Below are 14,315 nucleotides of genomic sequence, written 5' to 3' on the forward strand. Positions count from 1 at the left end.
ACATTAAATTAAATCTCTTAAATTAGTTGTATATTTAAATAATTTCCAAGAATTAAATATCATCTTATTTAATATTTCCCCTTTATTAAAATAGATAATATTTAATAATCTAAATATCAGTGATTAATCCAAAAGTCATAAATAAGCATTCTACAAAACAAATCACAAAGTCAAAGCCACATCAAATGCATAAGGAAAACTAACCAAAGAGAAAACCAAACAACTAGAAAGACTCAAAGGTTTTAAAAGGGTAGACAGTCAGATACAAGTCCTCCTTCTAGGACAAGTATTTAGGCTATGGCTAGGATTGGATTTGATTATTAACTTCTCATTCTTACCATTGAGTTATTGTGAATGGGCACACTCATCCTAGCAATTCAGGGAAGTCAATGTTGGGTACCCAAAACCTACATAAAAGATGAGCATATACATAAACATATATCTAAGCTAAATAATCAATTACAGGGATTGGTACATTATGTATATCTTGGTGAGCAAGTGACTACGCCTCTCTCCCTCAACCACATCAGACACCTTAAACAAAAAATAAAAACAAACACACACATACCCCATACACATGCGAGTATGGGGTAGGTACCATAATAAATATTGAGTAGAAATCATCACATATTCAAACATAACAACTCATCATCATTAATAAAAAAATCATCATTTAGAGACTTGTCATATGATACCATCATGAGAACAATCATATTTACTAATTAGAGTAATTAAAGCATCATTGATACGAAAGTAATTGTAATCATCAAATATAACTCATGAAATATAATCAACTAAGTAATTATTTACTAATATATATGTTGGAAATGTAATATAGACTAGGTGATTGAGAGGGGGGTTGAATTAGGAACCAATAAAACTTATGCTTTGATTTACCAATTAAACATTCACCAAGAAATCTGATCTAATTGCATGCATAAAAGACTTGAAAGCAATAAACATTTACAACACTTGACACAATATTTGGTAACCCAAAAATCTTCCAAATAGAAATTAAAATGGGGGTGGGGATGATACCCACAAACTTTATTACTATAGTATAAATTTAGCATGTTAAAGCTTACAATTGATCACTTGTGGTGATCTGCCCTGTTAGGAGCAATATGGATTGTTAGGTCCTCCTTGTGAAAGGATTTAAAACATACAATGAAGTATGAACTATGTTAGCAGATTTGGAATGAGATTGTTAAGTCTACCTTGTTAAAGGATTTGACTGATCCACCTATTGCGATGAACCAATGGTTGATCTCATATCTGCAACTCAGTTTGTTGAATAAGATTCCTTTGAATAACAATGATCACCTAGCTGTGATAGATAAGTATTTTCTTTTCCTTATAATCCTTGTAGCCTTCTTTAATTTGTACTCATTTTCTTCTTCTTCATTAAATTGATTACATTTGGATATAATACAATGTATTACATATATACTAATCCACTTAATTACCTTCTAGAGTCGGATATAATACCTAATTCAAATAATCTTCACAACATCGGCTCACTTGTTGTAACTCAGGTTCTGAAGACCACTCTATGATGTTCTAACACTCAGTAACATTGTCAACACTTGAAAATCTATGGCACTCATATGATGTAGATGTTTCATCCATATTGATCACTTGGGGAAACAAGAACTTGGCTAGCACTGGATAACTTGATGAACACTGAAGAGCTTGATAGACTCGATTGACACTATAATGCTCCATCCATACTACATTTTTCATCACGTAAGACTTTGCTACACTAACACTCCACATTTCTACTATATCTTGGTAGATATTGTAATGCTCCATAAACACTGAAATCTATCTCAGATACTCAGTAGATACTATGAAGCTTGACATGAACTGTAATATTTTTTATTGACTTGGGAGTAACTGAAATAGTTGGTTCTCACTACTAATAGTATGATAAGCTCGATAGTATGTGTAGAGCATAGTAGTAGTGTAACCAACTAATTAGGTGTTAAGTCACTAATAGAAAAAATGTTTGACTTTAATGTCAACAATCTCCCCTTTTCACATTAGTGACAAAAACACTTATCATACCAAAAATCTAAATACTTAGAATACAAATAAAAACTCCCCCTATCACCAATCTATGACTTCAACTTGGTTTTGACTAGTATCTTCTTTTGTAGCTTGGTAACCTCTTACTCTATTTAATTTTTTCAAAATTTCTTTTGTAAACATATTTTATGCTTCATATCTACATCACTTATACACTATACATGGGTTTCCTTATTACAACTCCCCCATACACATATCTGATGTATTTAACATATCTCTAGAGTATGATAATACAACTCCCCATTTTGTACACAAATGCCAAAAATGCAAAAAATATTTACAAGATTACACCAAAATGTGAAGGAAAATCATTGTGCACCTTCAAACTAATGGGCATTTTCTTATCCCAATTTTCTTGTAATACCTTTGAGCTATGGCATCCAATTTGTACCTCAGTTGATAGCTCCATCATATGGTCTACTATAGTAAAATTGTGTCATGGATCAATGTTTTTATATGTGCTATGTGTTTCTACATTGCATCCATGTTGGGAAGGATCATTCTTTGTATCTTTGCTAGAGTAGCCCTTATCCTGGCTTCTTCCATTAACAATTCATCCTAAAGGTCCGTCAGATATTTGATCTTTGTAAAATGTGCAAAACTACAGCTAGGATCAAGTGACAATTGATGTACACTCGCCTTCACATCAGTATCTATCTTAGCTAGTTTATCCTCTATTTCCTTCTTAAATCTAGATACATCACTTACATTTACAAACAAATAAACAAAATTATTTATAGATACTTCAAATGTAGCATGAATGGTAGATAGTTCTACTTGGTCAATGGCTATCTTCTGTGCTACCTTTTCCAAAATTTCATTCTCAAATTCTCTTTCTGCCCTCTATAGAAGTTTGTCATGCTCATTGATTTCCTCATTATACTTCTAAACAATTTCAACTAGTTGGTCCAAAATAGGTTGTTTTTCATCAACCTCAATATTTAAAATGTCCACAAAAATACTCTTGATGTCTTCAAGTACCTAATTTTTCTTCTTCTTCTTTTCTCTAAGCTTCTACTGCTTGGCCCTTTTTTTTCAAAGTTCATGAAGGGTATCCATCTATTTAGGAGTCAAATTGGAAAGATCCCAATCTGGTATCACAATGTCTTTCTCTAGATCAATCTCTTCCTTAGAGGCTTCTTTATCCTTTGCTTTCAAAATGAAAGGAACAATTTCCTTTCCTTTACTCAATACATCAATGCTCAATTGAGGCTTAACCTCAATTTTCATTGCACTTGTAATGGTAGTAACAATAGTAGAAATAGTGGTAGAAATGACATAAATAGCAACAAATGTGAACAAAATAGCACTAACAACGAGAATGATTGTAATACCTTTTTGTGACTCTGTTAGTCTTGATGTTAGAGAGATTTGAGCCTATTGCTCGAAAGATAAAGTGATGGAAACTTCACTCATAATTGCACTTGGTAGTATGGCTCCAATGGTTAGTTGAGTTATTATTGAAGTAGTGTTTGCCTCAACTAACTCGGTATCATCCTTCTCTGAGCTAGATGGCACTAAGGCTTTGCTCAAAGAGTTAGGAAGAGAGGTCATTACCTCTACTGCTATCTTCTAAGAATCTAATTCTTCAATACTCTGTATCTTAGGAAGATCACCTCCAATAGCTTCTTGATCCTCTTCTCTTTCAGCATCATCTCCTTCCATATTTTCAATATCATTAATTTATTCATCAGCTTTCTCAACATCTTCTTCATCATCAATTTGGACAACCTAATCACTAGGCTTGTGCAGCCCATAAATGTTCTTCCATGCTATGGTGTTGGATTTCACAATTGACTCAATGTCTTTAGATAGGATCATAAATGCATTAAATATGGGAGTTAGCTTTGTTTCATTCTCCTTCAATGATTTCTTCACTTCCTTGTTAGTGAGACTTGGCATAAGTTGTCTAAGGTTTTTCTCTCATATATCCTTGGAAACACTTAATACATTCCCCCAATGATGTGATACTTTCTTTAGTATATTGTTAGGAACTTGCTTGACCAGCTCATCAGGAGAGTATTTTCATTTTTCCATTTTGGCCACTAGGGCTTCCTCAATCTCTTTCTACTCTTCTTTGCTCCTTGTCTCATACTTAAGAAATTTAAAATCTCCCATTCCTACTTCACTTTGTAATCTATATAAGCTTCCTTTAAAATTAGGAGCAAACCTCTTAGATATGATCTATTCTACTTCATCTTCATCTTCTCCAAGTTTCAGTTTCCTTCTTGGCTTGGTTCATCTGGTGAATATAGTAGGGGATGATTTGGCAGGTTTGCTTATTATTTGCTTCCCTTTCTTCTTGGGAGGTTCCTCTTCTTTAGATTCCTCTTCCTCTACATTCTCTTCTTCTCCTTCTTCTTCATCTAGGTCATCTCATTGTCCTTCAGTTAACATGAGAGGGAAACTAGAGGATTTGGTTGCCTTGAGTAAGTTTTCCACCTTCTTTCTTCCTCTTTCATTGCTTGGGGAATCTTGATTTTTACAGTAAATCTACCCATGGCTTCCTCATAAGTACCACAATAAAGTGCCTTGGGGTCAATAGGCTCATTCAAGAGAGCTTCAATGATATCTCTTGTATCATCAATGTTTACTTCATATCCCAAGGGCTTCACCCATGTCACTCTTTATCTGACTACTTGAATATAAAATTTATCACAGTCAACCAGAAAACATATATCTTGCTCATAGTCCTCCACTAATTTCTAAGGGATTCTGAATCTATTTTGCATTTTCCCTTTGAAGGACTCAAAGTAGGCATCCATTATACTTTATAAGTTATCACCCATTTCTACTATAAACTCATTGATCTTATATAACAATGGTATATCTTTCTTCCACACCATAGTTCCTTTGGATTGAAAGAATTTTTTAACATAAAAGAATAGACTATTGATCTCAAATTGGTTTTGACAAGTGAGTGTCAACACACTTAAGCCATTTACTTAGTTCATGTCAAACTAGTAATACATGTTGAGCACAACATTTAACTATTAGACCATGTCAAGTTGCAATGAGTGTAGAGTCACTCATGTGCCAAGTCACTCATGCACCGAGTCACTCAAGTGCCAAGTAGATAGACTATGTTGATTTATTTAAGAGTTGAGAAAATAGTGGATGTCAAAAAATGTAAGTGTCAAGTCACAACATAAATAATAGAGCATGTTGAGCATCAGAGACTTCATATGCCGAGTGACATAGTTTTGATATATTTGTTTGTAATGGCACAAACAACTATGTAAACCATTTTTGAGCCGACTTAAGATTATATTTTGATATTTTGGAGATAAGAACAAATCTATATTCAGATTCCCTATGTAATTACATGCAACCAATTAGAAAAAGGGAAGGTTTAAGCAGCAAAATGGATGAATCTCATCCATAGATTCATACCTAACCCTAAGCCACCTAAGTCTTCTTAAGGAGGATGAAGCCCTAAACTCTTTATGATAGAGGAGAGTGAATATAGAAGGAATTGAAGGAGAAAACAAGATAGGTTTCATGTAGAGCATTCAAGGTGACTTAGAAGTTATGATGAAAGAGTGAATTGCAAAATCAGTTAGAGAAGAATAGAGGAATAGAGCAAAGGATACAAAATTGAGACATCTGATCATGAAGGATCAATAAGATATTGGGCAGAGGTGATCTATTATCAAGAAAGCAAGTGACAATTGTAGGATCTCTGTTAAGACATTTTAACAGGTGATTTTAGTTAAATCTCTTAACGGAGTAGTCCTAATAGGTTGTATGAAATCTTTTAATAGAGTGCTCACTTAGTTGTAAGTTGAAGTCCTCTAACAAGGCACACTTCTAACTAGGTGTTGAAATCCTCTAACAAGGTGAGACCTAATAGTCTTTGTAATCCTTTAATAGGGCAAACCTTTCACAGGGTAGATCATGTTTCATGATCAAAACATTGTAACCTTCATTAGATACACTTTATTACTGCAGTATTGAAGATTTGTGGGTGTCATTCTAACCCTAGTTTTATCTTCTCACTTGGAGGGTTTTTGGGTAATCATATCTAATGTTATATGTGTGAATGCCTACATGGTTATATGATTTAAATGCATATGCTTTACATGTTATTTTAGTTTACTTATTGAATGTATGAGATGAATGAATGGTGAAATTTTTTTGGGTCCAAGTTTAAACTACTGATTCAACCCCCCCCCCCCCCCCCCGCCCCCCCCAACAAGAAGTTTACCTTTCCTCTTATAATTCCAACAATTGGTATCAAAGCCTAGTTCTCAAGAAGGGAAGCTTTTCAACTTTGAGGAAAGATCTTGAAATGGAAGTCTACAAGGTGGTAAAGACTATTGAAAATCAGGAGATTGAAATAAATCTCATACTACATCAAGTAAATGACGCAAGAGAGGAACTAAATAAATCTTTGAAGAGAAGAAAAGAGATTTCTATTTCAAAAAATGACACATTATACAAAGAGATAGACACTACAAAGCTATTTAAAAATGGTGACTCTAATGAATTTGATGCAGCAGTTGTAGATCTAATGGAAAAGAATAGAGTCCAAGCTGAGGAAATTAGAAATCTTAAGATAGAATAAGAATCACAGGCTATACTACTATGTGAGGTGATTGAACAAAAGAAGAAAGCTATGGAAGACAAGGCCATGATTGAAGAAGACAAAAGAATTCTAGCCAATAGATTGGAAGAGAAGTCAACAGAGCTAACCAAGATTTTGAACATGCAATTAGATACCCTAAGTCAAATGATGAATGCCAACTATGAACTAAATGCCAAGGACATTGAGATAACTACATTGAAGTTGTAAAATGAACAATTGTAGAGTGACCTAAAGAGAAAAAATAATTTGCTAAAATTTTCAACAAGCCAAATGAAGCCATCAAATACTTTGAGAAAATATTGAAATCCCTTAGATCCAACAATGATACATTAGGACTAGGTTACACAAGCACTGAAGAAGGAGAATCATCCAATATTGTAGAAGAAAGGAACATCAAAGGTAAGAACTCCAAACCTACTTGTCATAATTATGGTAAGAAAGGACATACTAATAATGCATATAGGAGAAACACTATAAATCAAAATGTCAAGCCTAAGAACATGACTCATTGTCATAAGTGAAACAAGAAAGGTCATTAGGCACATGAATAAAGAACCAAGACCATGCATACACAAAGATTTGAAGGATACTGCTACAATTATCAGAAGTATGGACATAGAACTTTTGAATGCAGATCCAAAACCTTGTGGTCATAAAACAAGCCAACAAAGTTAAGAAACAATGGGAACTCTTACAATTGGGATTATAATACAAGATATAACTATCATTATTGTCAAGAATATGGACATGTTTCTGAAAACTATATTAAGACACACTACAATGGAAATTACAAAAGATGGCTAAGTCAAACTACATGTCTTAGTTGTTTGAAGACTAGTCACATCAGTAAATATTGTCCAACTAGGTTAAAGGCACAAAGTTGTGAATTTGATAAAGGTAAAGGCAAGGTAGATGTTGAACACATCAGAGGTGAGATGAACAAGACATGGAAAAAGAAATATATTTGTGGCACATCAAATGGAGAAGGGATCACTTCACCCAATGGGTCAGGTAATCACACCTCATCAAACTAGGAAAATAAGAGGTATGTGGGACTGATATTTAAAGGTTATATCATACATCAATTCCAAAAGGAGATAGTACTAAAAAGAATATGTTAGCATGAATAAAGATGTAAGATGTTATAAATTCAAGGAAAATCTTTGAGTTTTTCATGTTGTTGTCGAGTGTGAAAAGTTTCCTATATGTGCTGAGTGGAATGCTAGTTGATGTTGAGTTGTGAGAATAGGTAGTTGATGTCGAGCTCATAGTAGTTGTCGAGTGATGGAAATATCAATAGATGTCAAATGAACCTAAAATTGGTTATTTCCAAGCTTATAGTTGTGTAAGCACTTAGCACTAAATGCAAGGTTTTCAAAGGGCATATGATTGATTTGAGCTTATTTTTCATCATTTCAAAATTGAGAAAGATCGAGAGGAGCTAGAAGCGACCTAAAATTTGTCAGCAGCAATTGTAAAAGATTTGTAAAGAGATTCATCACCTATTCATTAGATTTTCTATCGTATTTATCAGAAGTCCAGCTATGCAGTTTAAGTTGTCATAATCCCTAGCTTTTTACAATGGCATCAAGTTTGAAAAATGTTGAAGGGAAAGAAGTTTGAAATGTTTAGCTAGTCACTAATGAAGTTAAGCAGCCTATATTTAAAGCCATTCCTGACATTTCCTATAAACAAGACCCTTCTGGCACATTGTCAATAATCCCACCAAATGTGATAATGGTGCAAGATGTGAGGAAATGTTACAATTGCAAGATAGGAAGCATTGGTGACATGGAAATAAAAGGTTCATACAACAAATTGTGTGAAAATGGTGTTTTGAAAGAGGAATTCAAAATTGTTGAGAAAAAGGGTTTAACATGAGCCCTAGATTTTTTGAATGTATTTAAAACTAAGTGGATACAAATTATGCTAAGCTAAATTCATGATGATTCCTTATGGCTAGAAGAAGGACCAATCAAACTAACCAAAAGAATAATTCATAGGGTTACTGGCTACCCAACCCTAGATCAGCCCAAGACACTCAAAAGTGATTCCAAGGAAGTAATTGACAAGAATACTAGAGCAATCTAGAATAAGAGAGATATGAATATAGATACAATCTCAGATCCTCTTATCAATTTTTCTATAAGGGTAATCTCACATAAATTCTATCAATCTAGTAGATTGAATAGTGTACCCTGCATAGCTATGGATGTTGGTTATAAAATTGTTAAGAAAGATCATGCATATGATCTAGCAAAACTTCAGCTACAACAAATTATGGAGAACCTTGGAGCAATAAGGAAAACCAAGAGTGCACAATGCAAGTTTGGTTCTATACTAGTTTGCATGTTCTTTTATGTATAGAACACATTTCCCTCATTTGGAATAGTAGGATGGAAGACTAATAGATCAGTTGCAGTACGGATAGGTGAACACATTGAGCACCAAGGAGAAAAATTTAAATCCATAATGACTAGTTACTTTGAAGATTTTAAGAAGCCAATGAAGTAGAGACTCAGAATTCCAATTTCCTTAGTTGAGAAACATTATAATGGTGTATGTTTTCTTGTTGATGATAACTATACATTTGTGCAAGCTACCACACCAAGGGTAAGATGGTTGAGACCCTTTGGTTATGAGGTAAATGTAGATAAATCCTTAGTAGCCATAACAACCCTACTTGCAAAAGAAGTAGACAAGACTACAAAAAAATTTGGAAATTATTAGATGGTGAAATCAAATATTTGCATGGAACTAAAGATTGCCTCCACAATAAAGAAAAAGGACAAGTTGGTAAAGAAGTTAAAAGTAAAATTTGGAGATACTACAGAGGAGGAAGAGGAAGAAGATGAAGAAGATGAAGAGGAACAAACACAATCTCATGAACCTCTAGCTTTAACTCATGGCATGGAAGAAGACAAAGAAGAGGAGGTGAGTGAAGGTTATGAGGGAGAAGAAGCCAAGGAAGCACCTATTCCTATCGAGTCACAAAAGAGGAAGGAAAAGGCACAACCCGTAGCAAGGGCAAAGAAAATTGTAAAACCAAGTCATCCAAAGCCTACTAGACCTACAACAAGGGCCACTGCACAAGCAACTACCCAAAAGGACAAGGAAAAGCCAAAGCAAATAGAGCAAGGTGGATAGTAGCAGAAAAGGTAAAGAAGGAAGTATGTGGCTCAACTAGATTCTGTTGGAGTTGAGGAAAGCCAACTCCGAAGATGCCCAAGATCACCTGCATGCGAGAACCTATCAAAGAGAAGCCAAGAAGAGGAAGAGCATGGAGCAAGGGAAAAACCCTAAATGGACATGAGAGACAATATGTGCAAACACAATGAAAATGTATTTACAATATGCACAAATGATGTGTTATGTGATACAATGAGAGAGCTCGCTTATAAAGAGCTCATGAAAGCTTGTAGAACAAGCTAGAAGGTGGTAGAAGATAAGGATGACAACTCAGCACATATCCACAAAAGGTGGAACATGCTAGAAGGGAACAAACTCTTGTGTTGTCATCAACTAACCACTACATGCATTAAATACAAAATATTAAATAAAAGCATTTACCTAAGTAAGCTTAAGTAAATAGAATAAATAATTAATAATTAATTATTTAATCTAACAACCCCCCCTTAAGTGCAACTTAGGGAAATGCCTTAAGCTCACAAAACTAAGATGAATACAGAATGGGTCCCAGCAATGAGGCCATGTTAGGTACCCAAGTACAATGCAAAAGAAATGCAACCTCTATAAATGGGGAAAGAGAGAAAACCACGTGGGAAAAACCCTCCCCAAAAAGAGGTAACAACCTAGTGAAGAACTGAAGAAGTCTCCAACTAGGGAAATTGTCCCCTACAACAGGAACAAGAGTGATCATGAAGAAGCATCACTGAAGCATGAAGAAGCTGCAAATTTGTCAAATTGGTGATCTAAAGAACCTCCATAGAAGAAGAAGGCATGAACCGAGCATGTCTATATGGTAGATGATCCATCTCACCGAAATGCATAGGTAGCCAGCCACTACAATCGCCTTGTACATAGGATCAACCACTGAATACATAGTTCACACTATCAAACCATTGAACCATGGATGCATTAGAACAACAGCATAACCCCCCCTTAATGCAGACGGGGTGTGATGACAGGCAACTAAGAAGGTGAGCCAAATCTCCTGCAAATGAACCAAGAACGACGAGAGAGGAAAAGAGGTACAGACACCGATAAAGACACGGTCAAACTGACTCTACATGGGGCTAATGTCGTGGAAGGGACACTCACTTGAAAAAGGGAGAATTCCTAAAATAGCAAACAAAGATCCCCCCCATGGTGCTTTATGAAAATAGTGCATGTACAACTGACTCAAAACAACGTTCATGACTCCCGAAATGCAAAAGTGGCACTTTATCTCAGTGCGAAACAAAAAAGTGCTTCAAAATGATAGCTACAATGATCAAAACTAAAAACAAGCTGCAACAAAACAAAGTACAGGCCCAAAGATCATTTTCCTGGCAGAGGTGGAGCAGCGGCTGTGCTACCGGAGGAGCTGAGGAAAGCCAACTCCGAAGATGCCCAAGATCACCTGCATGCGAGAACCTGTCAAAGAGAAGCTAAGAAGAGGAAGAGAATGGAGCAAGGGAAAAACCCTAAACGAACATGAGAGACAATATGTACAAACACAATGAAAATATATTTACAATATGCACAAATGATGTGTTATGTGATACAATGAGAGAGCCTACTTATAAAGAGCTCATGGAAGCTTGTAGAACAAGCTGGAAGGTGGTAGAAGATAAGGATGACAACTCAGCACATATCCACAAAAGGTGGAACATGCTAGAAGGGAACAAACTCCTGTGTTGTCATCAACTAACCACTACATGCATTAAATACAAAATATTAAATAAATGTATTTACCTAAGTAAGCTTAAGTAAATAGAATAAATAATTAATAATTAATTATTTACTCTAACAGATTATGATGAAGAGAATACAAAATCAAATGATAATAGTCAATTTAGGTGCTAGGTCACAATCCTCTCTCTAATCTTGAGAACTTATGTGAAAATGTCAAGAGTAAAGTTGATTTATCTAGTTTTAGACATCTTGATTTTGATAAACTGGGAAAAGAAGAGAAAAACCAAGTGGAAGAGTCATTATATGCCATGATGTCAAAGTTCAAGAACACTCCACTAGAATTTTCCAACTCAATACCTAAAAGCCTATATGACATTGTTGAGAAAAAATGGCATTATTATTTGAATTTGGAAAGACAAATCAGGGAGACAACACTAGCCCAAGTAATGCCAAAATTGATAAAGGGAAAAATTGCTAAGGTTGTTAAGAAATATGCATTTAGGTTTACACCTAAATATAGAGCCTTCAACATTCTCCAAAATAATATTGAAGATGTTGTTAAGAAATCAACACAAATATGGAAACTCATTTATGGGTTAACCACTATTAAGCAAGGAGAAGTTGACCCTTCAGAGGGTAAAGGTGATGACAAAGATGATGATGGTAAAAATGATAATGAAGATGATGACAAATATAATATAGTTGGAGGAGAGACAAAAAAGCAAGCTGATGACAGGGCAACAGCTAAGCAGCAGTAAGAAGAACAAAGTGTGCATGACACAAAATTGTTGAGTGTCAATCCTCCTCATGAAACAACCAAAACCACTTAAACCATCATTGTTAAGGATTTCATTGATCCATTAGCTCAGAACATCAATACTCTCATGGTAGAAGATTTAAAGAAAATTTTAGATCAATCTACTTTGCAAGCAAAACTATGTCGTAATCCTATTTTGGATAGTGTAGAAGAATTGCAAAAGGTAGTAACTGATGTTACAAGGGAAAAGGTGAATCCACAAGAACCACCTTCCATCATCCCTTTAGTTACTCTTGTACAACCTTTAATCCAAATGAAAATAGATACATCTACTAAGGTTGATACAATTGAAAAGAAAGTAGAAGAGCTAGACATGACTACAGGACAATAGAAGGAAATAGGACAGATAGATTATTTATAGCTATAGCACTAGCACAAGGTGTAAGTCAGGTTATAGTGATAGACTAGGGCAAGCCTAAAGAGACAGAACCAAAGTTGAAGTAACAAGTGGCCATCCAAGCACTGGTAGCCTTACCAACATCTACCACTCCTTCTACTCAAACTCTTCAAAGGTCAAGCACAGATGCTACTCCATTGCAGATCTCAATGCTAAGCCCAAGCCCATCAAAGGTTGAAAAGGTAATATATTATGGAGACATGCCTTGATGAAGAAATTGTTATTCCAAAGTATGATTGTGATACTATGACATTGGAGCAAATAAGCATTTTACAGCAAGACTTAGAAAGGAAAAAGCATCAAGAAATGCTTAGGAGAGAGCATAGGTAGAAGCAAGCACTTCAAGATATAAAGGACATCTTTTTGGATGCATTTAGCCTACCAACTCCTGATGAGACCAAGCCACTAATAGAAAAATTGACAAATATAGTGGAGAAGGTCAGTAGTGAAGACATTGATACAAATGCAAAACTATTGGAATGGTCTGAAAAGAAGTTTCAAAGAAAAGTAAATGAGAAAATATATAGTGAGATAGCACTACAAAAAGTTGCATTAGCAACCAAGGTTGAGGATGTGAAGAAGGTACTTGAGAATATATTATCATTGTACACAAAACTATGCAATCCTACACTCTTCATCCAAGAGACCAGAAGTCACATTTTGAGTCTGGAAAGAAATATATATGCATCAAGTGCAAGACTACCTACAAATATAGCTCAGAGTGAGAAGCATTTTAGAACATTGCTTCAGACACAAAGTCAGTTAGCTATCTTAACAGTAGATGAGGCTAACATTAGAGCCAAACTAACAATTATTTAGGTTACCCTCACCCCACATATGGAGATAATGCACAAGGAGCTAGGCTATGTTGAAACTCCATTGAAGAAAGACCCCAATCTTTCTACTTTAGATGGTCTAGTACACCTTGTTTCCAAGCTTGCAATCCAAATTAAGTCATTGGATGTTGCATGTGATAACTGGGATACAACTCTAAGGATAATAATGGATGTCCATAAATTTTTTTTGGACAAACACACCATAGGTGTATAGTCCATTTGAAAAAGTGTCAAAAAGGGGGAGAAATAAGAATGGGGGAGAAATATCATATGGGGGAGTATGAACAAAGGGGGAGATATACATTTTTGGGGAGAAAATAGCAAATAGATATAGATATCAACTAAAGGAGAGCATATCAGATGAAAGAGTATCAGATGTAGTGTATTGAAGTCAAAGGGAGCACATATTTTGGATACAAATTAGACATGTTAACTCAGGGGGAGTTATAAAATTTTGAGGTATACAAGTTAGTGCACAATTTTTGAAATTTTGAAGTCTTGTATATAAGCCAAGTCATGGATATGTTATGCTTGAGAGATTAAGGATGATATTGCATATTCAAGTGTTTTTTACACTCATGTCAAAAGGGGAGATTGTTGATCTCAAATTGGTTTTGACAAGTGAGTGTCAACCCACTTAAGCCATTTCCTTAGTTCATACCCAACTAGTAATACATAGCAAGCACAAAATGTAACTATTAGACCATGCCAAGTTACAATGAGTGTTGAGTC

Source organism: Cupressus sempervirens, chromosome 10, assembly GCF_028749045.1.
Source record: "Cupressus sempervirens isolate cs-2001-9-10 chromosome 10, ASM2874904v1, whole genome shotgun sequence".
In the NCBI taxonomy this organism is placed as follows: domain Eukaryota; kingdom Viridiplantae; phylum Streptophyta; class Pinopsida; order Cupressales; family Cupressaceae; genus Cupressus; species Cupressus sempervirens.